Raw genomic sequence first — 11432 nt, 5'->3', positions numbered from 1 at the left:
GAGAAAGTCTGCCTGTAAACAATGAACTTGGAACAATGTCATGGTTCTTCATCTCTAAAGACTATTTGGTAGGAAAAATAAATTGTAGAAAGTGGATTTCGCAAGACCTAGAACACTGACTTATTTACCATTTTAGAATTTAAAATATTATTAGAGAAATAACATTTTAATGAGATAGAACAAACTAAGCAAGGAAAAAATGAGATAGAACTTTTTATCATTTGAAATAGATTTCTTGCTCTGAAATAGGGGATGGTGACATAGGCAGTAAAAATGAGGAAGATCTCTAGTTGCTCAAATGTTCAATGGGGACTGACATTTCCAGACAGAGCTTTGGGAAATGACAGTAACTGCCAGGCTTCTGCCTCTCTGTCCATGACAATAGTAAAAGCAGGAGGCTTGAAAGATCTAACTTGAACCACTTTCTCTACATCACATCAGCTGCTTGACTTTGGATAAGTTGTTTAAAGTCCCAGGGCTCAGTTTCTTCATTTATAATATGGTAGTGGCAATGCATACACACATTAAAGGATTGTAATCAAAAATACTGTAGGTAAAGTGCCTACAATATACAAGGACTCTAATAAAATAGTTATTGTTATACTGATAGACAGGCTGAGGTTTTAGTTCTGGTTCTGCTATGAAATAGGTACATGACCTAGGAAGAGGCACATCACTTCTCTAGGAGTCAGTTTATTTTTATAACAGATGAAGCCTGTGATCCACCACATAAAGTCTTTCTACCCATAAGGACTCAGGGGATGAGAACTGTGGTGAAACAGCTGCTATGTCACTCAGAATTTAAGAGGCGTTTATATATTCTTCAAGAACTCAGAAATATACATTCTAGCCCTGAACTACCTGTTCCTAATTTTATCCCATTATATGGTAATATGTGTCCATTAATGCATATTATTTGCGCATGCATAAACTGGTATACACTTATCAGTGTATTGTGAATATTGGACAGACTGGTAAGCAAGAATAACTGAGACATTCAATACTTAAGATAGTTCCTTGGGAATTTTACTCTGAATGACAATGATATGTTAACATATATCATTTAAGACTGGTGATATATGGAAATTTTGAGTAAATCTCAATCTGTACTCAGGAAAGTAAGATGTGAAATTGATGCACATGTATGTAGGTCAAAAGTATTAGTGGCTCTTCTATTTGTAATTTAATGAGAGGAGATAAATAAAAGAATAATTAGATTTGTGAATGATAAATAGGATCCACATTTAGTTCACCTTGTCTGCTTCAAACACTAGTTCAAGTTTGTTGTTTAGTATTTCTTTACACATAAATGTTCAGGAAATTTCTACCACATACTTTCATTTGTGTAGGATCTTATGATTTAAGCTAATGGATGAAAGCTTAGACAATATGCAGTGTTCTGACCCACTTCTGTGAAAATTGGTCTTTTCTTTGGGAAATTTTATTTACATTCAATAGCTGACTAAAACTTCAGTAAGGAAGTTTGCATTTTAATGGTTAATTCAGAAATAATTTCGAAATTGGGCTGTTGATAATAGCCATCCCAAGTGAGTGCAATGATTCAATCAGCAATAATGCCAAAAACAATTACATTTTGAAATGCTGAGTTCTAGTTTGTACATAGATTTGTCGTAATATGCTGTTGAACATCTATTAAGTTTGTATTCAGGTTATATTCCTGTTATTTACATATGTATTCTGTCCAGTATCACAAGGTGATTAAGCATCTCCTCTACCTAAGCATGTGTTCTGGTCTCATTCTTTTTTATTCCCCCCAGCAACCACTGCTGACTTAAAGAATCAACCTGTCACTTACCCAATGCCTAGCAACAGTGTAAGCGTTTGGGAGGGAAAAAAATCCCAAAATTTTACCAGGATGATCCAATATAATGGTATGGATTTGTTTTCTAAGTCTTGAATTCTTAAAAGAATTGTTAACTTACTCCATGTGTCAGTAAGAAACACAGTGAAACCATCTTCTAAAGATGAATAGCCTTTTTACTTTTTAAAACCCTTGAGAATTTGCAATGGCAAACTATTCTTTAATTTAACTTTAAAAAAGCAGTTATGTATAGGGAAACATGTATACACTGATATAAAGCCATGGAGTTTTTGAGTGTACTTAAAGGATCCCTATATAGAAGTTTTAAGAATCTTCAAGGATCCATGTTGGTGGCTGGAGTCCTGTTTTTAGAAAGTGATAGTGATGCTGGCACTCTGCCACTGCCAGGTTTGCCCGTTGAGGACAGGATTAAGGGAGAGGCTGAGGAGAGAAACAAGTACGTACAAAAGTTGAGAAACACAGAAGACTTAGGCAAGTATTTAGAGAGAGTAGTGCTTCATAGTATGGACTTCCAAATCAGAGACCACTCTTATAATCAGGGTCTGATACTTATGAGATCTGTGATATCAAAAGATTTGTTTATATTCTATGAAATTTAGTTAACTTATCAGTAATATAAAATTAATATTACCTTTCTCATAAGAGTATGATTAGATATGATAATATATATGATATATATGATAATATATGATATTAGGTGTATTTACCTGGTACATTTTTTGGTTTTGAGGGTTTTTTGTTTTTTTTTTGTTTTTGAGATACAAAATAAGAAGGGAACATTGATGTTAGTAATTCTGGAGAGATTTTCTCCAGTGAGCATGCTTTCAAGGAAGGCTTTCATCTTTTCAATCCTGATCTTTATTATGTATATGCCAGGGAAGAGAAAGGTGTGAAACCTCTCTGCCCTACATTCAGTCCATTTCAAGATTTAGATCAGAGGCTGAATAAAGACCTAGAATGCCCAAATATATGGATGATGTAATACTCACATAAATAACAAATTCACTGGTTGGCAGAATGAACAGGCCAGACAAATGGACATTAAAAAAAAAAAGATGAAATGTAATAGGATTGAGGTAAATGTCCATATTTGGTTCTCATCCTCTTGACAAGAATTACATACATGCAAGATAGAGGATATAAATTCATGTGAAAATACTTGGGTGTAAAAATTGACCACAAGTTCTCTCTGTGTAGCCATCTCCACCCATTACCACATTAATGGTGCCCGAAACTCTCTAATTATCTTAGAATTGTTGCCCTTCTGTACTATGCCTTGAGGACAATTTTTCCTGCCATACCTACCCACTCCTACTTCTGTCTTTTAAATTAGGATGAGTGAATAATTTAAGTATGTAAGAAGCTGGTTTAGATGCTTTCTCCTCTCCTAAAATATCACCTAAGATGGAGGAGCAAGGACTGGGAGAAGTAAGTACCAGATAGAGTTAGAGAAAACTGTTTTTGAATTCATGTATGAATGTATGTATATACACACAAAGATTCAGGGTCTTTCCTGGGTCAGCTGTGTGCTTTGATCAAGTTATGTAACTTCTCCGAACCTCAGTTTTCTCCTCTGTAAAATGGAGGTGATAATACTTACCCCTCACAGGATTTTCATGAGTGTCATAATGATATATTTCAAGTTTTCAGTAGGCACTCTACTGCACTTATCTCTGTTCACACCCTTCCCCAGAAGGTAGCTGCTGAGATTATAAAATGATTTACTTTTAATTCCACTTCTTTCAATGATTTAATATTTTATTTAGGGTCATTATTTTTGAAAGTAGAGATATACATTGTCCTTATCAAGTGAGGAAATACCTTGAGGTTAGCCCACTTTGAAATCTTGGGTCTCAATTTAAATGCTATATTAAGACAATAAATAATGAGTGTATGGAGAAGATTGACTAAGATAGTGAAGTTATTCTTAAGGACCCCAGATTCTTTGACCCCTTAAGGTCAAAGAATAGGATAGTCAGATTGGTAAAATGAAAATGCAGGATGGAGCTGGACACAAAGGCTGTCTTTAAATACTTGAGCAGATGTCATACAGAAGAGCAAGCCTATTGCTGCAGAGGGCAGAAGTAGGAACCAAGAATGAGAGTTACCAAGGGACTGCTTTGGGTTTACTATAATTTGGAGCTGACAAAACAGAGGGATTAGAAAACCATTTGTAAGATATACTGTAGAGATGTCCCTGCATTGAGTAAAACTAAATGAGCTGGAGGTGATGGTATTAATTGCGTGTATATTAATTGCGTGTATATAATATGTGAACATACAGATATGAAAATAATTCATTTCCAGTTATGACTGTGTGAGTCTGTTATTCTCTGGTGGATGACATAGAGCCTGTTGAGACTTGTAAAAAGAGTAACTGAAGGCAATGATGGAATCTCTTTACATAACTTGAAATATACACTTGTAAGTAATATGGCTACTGCCTCAACTACCCTCACCTCTAAAACAGGAGGACGTTATCCCTCTCTCAAAGTGTCTCCAAGTCATATTCAAGAGTAACCAATAGCATGCCTCACTTGTATTCAAACTTACCAGCAGTAGATACCACCACATGTCTGTCCTGTTCTTACTTTCCTGTTTTGACTCCCCCGTTACACATCTACTGACCAAACCAGAGTGGTTTCACAGCACTCACTGACAGTCATGGGAACGCCTTGTCCAGCCATGTAGGTTACATCTGGAAGTTCCCGATGCTGGCTTCCATGGCCCTCTGTTCCACACAGAAACAGCACCAGCATCACATCTCTGAGCCATTCTTTGTCTTTTGGGTCCTGAAGCAGCTCCACTCATGCCCAGAATCTTCAAAGTCCCAACCTTATGATATTGGCCTTTGCCTCTGTCACTCTATCCCTACTCTGCCAGTTCAAAACCAAGCCAAGGGACCAATTTGGAATAGGCTCCACATCTCCTCCATCCTCCTTCTTCATCCTTTAAATCTTCCTTTTTAATCCCCTGCTCCTGCACTACCCAGCCAAGACCATTTCTGTTTCTGGTTCTGAGTCAGTAAACAAAAGCATCAATTCATACAATCAAATAGATTTAATTGGGTGTAGGTTTGTGTTGGCAATAGGAGATAGGATGTCAGTGGTCATATATAGAAGGAGGGAAATTATAGTTTATCTTAGCACCAGCTAGCCCAAATGCCTTGTTCCATATTTTTCTCAAGGGAAAAGCAGATTTTAAACCCTTTTAAGATAACTTCAAATACACTAACATAGTTCCACAAAGAGTTTTCTTTCATGCACTATAGAAATAGGCCATTAAATTTGCATGTCTAAGGGACCTTTTTGGCAATTGCTTTCCTTAAACACAATTAGTATGGTCAGCCCATGAAACTGCAAGAAAAAAGAGCACAAAGTAAATGATCCAACTTTGTTTCAGTGTGTGTAGTAGAGAGGAATAAAGACATCTCTTTTAACAGCTATACCTATATTTTAATCTGACTTTATAATGTGGAACAGCAAATTGCATTAACCTTTTTTTTAAGTCCTCATCTGCTTGGTCTCCAGATGTGGGAGTATTCTGGTCTAAAATAGAGACTGATTTAAAAGTCTCCTTTGAGGAAAAAACTAGAGATAATATAGCTAATATTCCTTTAACAAAGAAATATTATACCCTAGAAGTAAGAATTAATAGTTTTCAATACCAGCTCTGTGTCTAATTAGCATTGTAATTTGGGAAAACTTATTTTACCTTTCTGAGCTTCAATTTGGTATTCTATAAATTGAGGGTATTAGATGTCTAACATTCCCTCCAGTTCTTAAAAAAAAGTCTATTATTCTAAACCACAAAGGATTTGGGGGAACCTATACACAGAAACATTTTTATTTCTACATTTCTTTTGTAGAGAAGGAAGGATACTTCTTTTTTTTTTCTCTCACCTTCTTACTCTCATGAAGTTAATTAAACTGAGTAAAATATTTATTATGTAGGCCAAATGTTTTCAGTGTCTAGAGTATTGCTTTGACAACTGCATGGTAAAATAAATTCTGTTGCCACAATTTTAAAAAGTAGAGCCTTTCTACCTGGTTTATCAAAGTAAGTTTGTAGTGGCTATTTCAAAAACAAGATTTCTAAAGAAACTAAGAGGGATTCAGTTTTAATAACCAGAACCTCTACTTAAATATTCCACTGACAAGCTGTATGAGTTTGCTAAGGACCTTAACTACTACTATGTCTCACTATCTGCATGCATGAATTATGACTAAATTTCCTGTCTTACAGCCTTGCTTTGAAGATCAGTTGAAATACTTATTTAGCCAACCTTTAAATAGTGTTCACTTTTTTTTTTTTTTTTTTTTGCGGTACGCGGGCCTCTCACTGTTGTGGTCTCTCCCGTTGCGGAGCACAGGCTCCGGACCGGGGCACGAACCCGTGTCCCCTGCATCGGCAGGCGGACTCTCATCCACTGCGCCACCAGGGATGCCCAGTGTTCACTTTTAAACCTTATGAAACAGTGTTTAAAATAGCATTATTTATAAAGCAAATAGTATCTCACCTAAACCTTAAAGAGTGTTCTTTGTGGGGGCATTATTTGAAATGTTTTATAAACATCAACTCATTTTATTTCCAAAACAACCAGGTGATCTGGGGCTATTATAATCCACATTTTATATATGAGAAAAATGAGGCCCAGAGAGGTTAAGCAACTTACTCAGACTTTCACAGCTTGTAAATATCTGAGCTGGGATTTTAACACAGTCTCTTTGGATCTGGAACCCATTTCTATAATCCCTATGCTATACTGTTGCTCACTTTGAAAACTCCAACACTTTGCACAAATGTTGGGCACTATTATTTTTATGACTACTACTACTACTATTATTACTGTTTTGTTGTTGTTAATTTTGCCTTATTTGTTCTTCTCAAACTGGGAGAGTTATACAATGAAGGTTTATAATGCTGTGTCAGGAGTCTATTCCAAGCCTCAGCATAAGCCATAAGCAATTTATTAGAAGATCTAAGGGAGAAAGATTAAGTAATTAAACTGGTAAATTATTTAAAGCATTGCTCTTATATTAAAATAATCACAAATGTTTTAGGTAATAAAGCAAAATTCACAAAATTTTCATGACAAAATATTTCAAATAACTTTCAGGTGTAAAGCAGAGAGCTATATTAGAGCTATATTCCATTCTATATTAGTTAATTTCCTTCTAGATTTTGTATTGCTATAGGGGATCTCTGGAAATTGCACCAGGATCACCAGGATCAAGACACCCATGTCACAGCTGATGGTCATAGTTGTGTCCTCAAAGGGAACTGCTCTCAGCTGGTTGCCTAGAACCACCTCACCCAGGGTTTTGCCCACTCCTCTGGTAGCCATGCCAATGACTGACTGGTGTGGGAATACAAAAGCTAAGCCCCTGAATCTCAATTTCGGAAAATGTCGAAGGGCCATCCCAGCTCCAGAGCTCCCAGTAGGGGCCAAGGGCTCCGTTGCAGCCCCATAGTGGACTAGCTTCTCCCTCTGCCCTGTTCTGTCTTCCACGCTTCCTTAAAAGCTTATCTCCTGGGCATACTCTCTCCAAACCTTTGGCATGTCACCTTGTGTCTCATCCAGGGAACCCAGTCTAAGACAATGCTTTTTGGATTTTTCACCTCTTGTGGTGTGGACTTAACAGATTAGTTGATCATGGGGAAAAAAAAAAGAAAAGAAAGAAAACATCCAAAGCATTTAAGGGCAGAATTTAATGATAATGAAACCATCAAGCTTTCAAGTAGTGCCAAGATGGGTGATATGAAGCACTAGAGGAAACAAATATCAAAGTCACAGTCATGGTTAAATGCCAAGATTAGGAACTAAGAATAAATGAAGTAATCACATCTGGCTACTCAAGAAGGCAAGGCTGGTACAACTTAACTCAAGTGGACTGTCTTACTGATACAGAGGTTTCTTTCAAAGAGTAGGGGCAGGCTTGTGTTAAGGTCATGACTCAAAGACTGACAGTCCTGAAGCTAATAGTCAATAGTCAATATACAAATGAATTCAACAACTGAATAAAAATACTACAGCTCGAGGAAGCAAAAGAAAAATCTCCTAGTTCATTACTGAACTACACTTGACACTTCTCATTTTGCGTCTTGTTACTGACTAACTGTTGTCTGTATAGGTCCAGTTCTCACTCTTTGCTCCTATGAATTTCTTCATCTTTACCTAATTAAAAAACTAGAAATCTTCTGAAAATTCTTCTTATATAATGACAAAATCAGGTCATGAAGTGTGAAATCTGGTTCCTGGATTTACTAAATTTGGAACAACGAGCAGGTTATTTAATGGCTGTGAAGTCAATTAATCTTCATAAGCCCTATTTTCCTTATTTGTAAACAAGGATAAAGCAATAATACTGACATCACAGATGTATTGTCAACCGTAAATGAGTTATTCCAAATGAAAATTTACCTATTATAACGTGACAAAACGTTTGTATCACAAAAAGAAGCTTTCTTATACATACTTAAAGTCCAAGCTATAAATTTTAATTCATACCTCAAAATCAGGGCCAACTCTCCCTCTGAAAAACAACAAAAGTTGCTAAATAAAATATAAAAATTATCGTCACCAGAAGTATACAGTAATCCATGTCAAAGTGTAGTGAAATGGAATCACGGAGAGATAAATGAGTAGAGAAGTTGCTTTTGCCCTGAGGACATTTGCAAATACTGTCATGTTTGAATTTTCGTTTTGATGGCCAACCAGGGCAAGGAGACAGAAATCAAAGGATCTGCAGTGGTGGAGGGATTCTAGTAGAACAACTTCCCAAAATAATCTGAAACACAAAAGGGTTACATCCTCAGATTAAAAGTGAACCTGAAGTTGATCAGCCTTCCTACTGCTGTGTAGTCTACAGTTCACACCACAGGAGTAGTGCCGCATACCTAAGGCTTTGACTTGGTATAAGGTGGCTTTGGAAAGGTAAAGCCCCCAAACACTTGAGAGTAGCTAACACAATCTCTGGAGAAAGGTACATTCATACTGGGTCTCAGTACCATGGACCACCCACGTTCCAAAAGAAGCACAGGAGGGAACCAGAGAACCAGAGGGAGCAACAGACCGAGGAACAGAATGGCAACGTCTTCAGATATTGGAATCACTAGATGAAGACTGAAGACAATCGTGTTTATTGACAAAGCTCTCTCTTGGACCAAACTTTAGTTAGGATCCTCTGGAATCAAGAGGATCTCAACCTTATCTCTCTTCCTGTCTTTGGCTTAACTAGCCCAGTTTTAGCAAGAATCACCCCACTCTCGATATCTGATCAAGTTCCTCTTTCTCCACCTTTAATGCATAAAGACCTGCCTTTAGCAAAAATCCTGTTAGGTCAGTTTAGCAAGAATCCCCCTACCCTTCACATCTCAGTAGTTTTCCATCCATGGACCCCCTCACTCTGACCCTTGGCTTTAAATCCCCAGCTATCTTTGCTGTGCTCAGAGCTGAGCCTGATCTCTCTCCCCTGTTACAATTCCCCTATTGCAATAGTCTTGAATAGTCTTGTGTACATTTTAACAAGTGTCAGACTATTTTGTTTACCATTACAATATTTAAAGAAGTAACCAAAAAAGTTAAAAATATCTGCAGAAAATAGGAAATTACAAAAAGTGTCACAGAAGATGGCAGAGTAGAAGGACATGCTCTCACTCCCTCTTTTGAGAACACCGGAATCACAACTAACTGCTGAACAATCATCGACAGGAAGACACTGGAACTCACCAAAAAGGATACCCCACATGCAGAGACAAAGGAGAAGCCGCAATGAGACAGTAGGAGAGGCGCTATCACAATAAAATCAAATCCCATAACTGTTGGGTGGGTGACTCACAAACTGGAGAACACTTATACCACAGAAGCCCACCCACTGGAGTGAAGGTGCTGAGCCACACGTCAGGCTTCCCAACCTGGGGGTTTGGCAATGGGAGGAGGAATTCCTAGAGAATCAAACTTTGAAGTTTAGTGGGATTTGATTGCTGGACTTTGGCAGTACTGGGGGAAACAGAGACTCCACTCTTGGAGGGCACACACAAAGTAGTGTGAGCATCGGGACCCAGGGGAAGGAGCGGTGACCCCATAGGAGACTGAACCAGACCTACCTGCTACTGTTGGAGGGTCTCCTGCAGAGGCGGGGGGCAGCTGTGGCTCACCAAGGGACAAGGACACTGGCAGCAGAAGTTCTGGGAAGTACTCCTTGGAGTGAGCCCTCCCAGAGTCTGCCATTAGCCCCACCAAAGAGCCCCAGTAGGCTCCAGTGTTGGGTCGCCTGAGGCCAAACAACCAACAGGGAGGGAACCCAGCCCGACCCATTAACAGACAAGCGGAATAAAGTTTTACTGAGGTCTGCCCACCAGAGCAACAGCCAGCTCTACGCACCACCACTCCCTCCCATCAGGAAACTTCCACAAGCCTCTTAGATAGCCTCATCCACCAGAGGGCAGACAGCAGAAGCAAGAACTACAATCCTGCAGCCTGTGGAACAAAAAACACATTCACAGAAAGATAGACAAGATGAAAAGTCAGAGGGCTATGTACCAGATGAAGGAACAAGATAAAACCCCAGAAAAACAAGTAAATAAACTGGAAATAGGCAACCTTCCAGAAAAAGAATTCAGAATGATGACAGTGAAGATGATCCAGGACCTCGGAAAAAGAATGGAGGCAAAGATCAAGAAGATGCAAGAAATGTTTAACAAACACCTAGAAGAATTAAAGAACAAACAAACAGAGAGGAACAATAAAATAACTGAAATGAAAAATGCACTAGAAGGAATCAATAGCAGAATAACTGAGGCAGAAGAATGGATAAGTGACCTGGAAGACAGAATGGCGGAATTCACTGCTGTGGAACAGAATAAAGAAAAACGAATGAAAAGAAATGAGGACAGCCTAAGAGACTGCTGGGACCACATTAAACGCAACAACATTCGCATTATAGGGGTCCCAGAAGGAGAAGAGAGAGAGAAAAGACCCGAGAAAATATTTGAAGAGATTATAGTTGAAAACTTCCCTAACATGGGAAAGGAAATAGCCACCCAAGTGCAGGAAGTGCAGAGAGTCCCATACAGGGTAAACCAAAGGAGAAACATGCCGAGACACATAGTAATCAAATTGGCAAAACAAGTAAAAGCTAAGAGAATTCAGGACCACCAAACCAGCTCTACAACAAATGCTGAAGGAACTTCTCTAAGTGGGAAACACAAGAGAAGAAAAGGACCTACAAAAACAAACCCAAAACAATTAAGAAAATGGTAATAGGAACATACTTATCGATAATTACCTTAAATGTGAATGGATTAAACGCTCCAAGCAAAAGAAACAGGCTTGCTGAATGGATACAAAAAAAAAAGACCCATATATATGCTGGCTACAAGAGAACCACTTCAGACCTAGGGAAACATACAGACTGAAAGTGAGGGGATGGAAAAAGTTACTCCATGCAAATGGATATCAAAAGAAAGCTGGAGTAGCAATACTCATATCAGATAAAATAGACTTTAAAATAAAGAATGTTACAAGAGACAAGGAAGGACACTATGTAATGATCAAGGGATCAATCCAAGAAGATGATATAACAAT

The sequence above is a fragment of the Physeter macrocephalus genome, chromosome 18 (genome assembly GCF_002837175.3).
Source record: "Physeter macrocephalus isolate SW-GA chromosome 18, ASM283717v5, whole genome shotgun sequence".
In the NCBI taxonomy this organism is placed as follows: domain Eukaryota; kingdom Metazoa; phylum Chordata; class Mammalia; order Artiodactyla; family Physeteridae; genus Physeter; species Physeter macrocephalus.
This window is presented reverse-complemented; position numbering follows the sequence as displayed.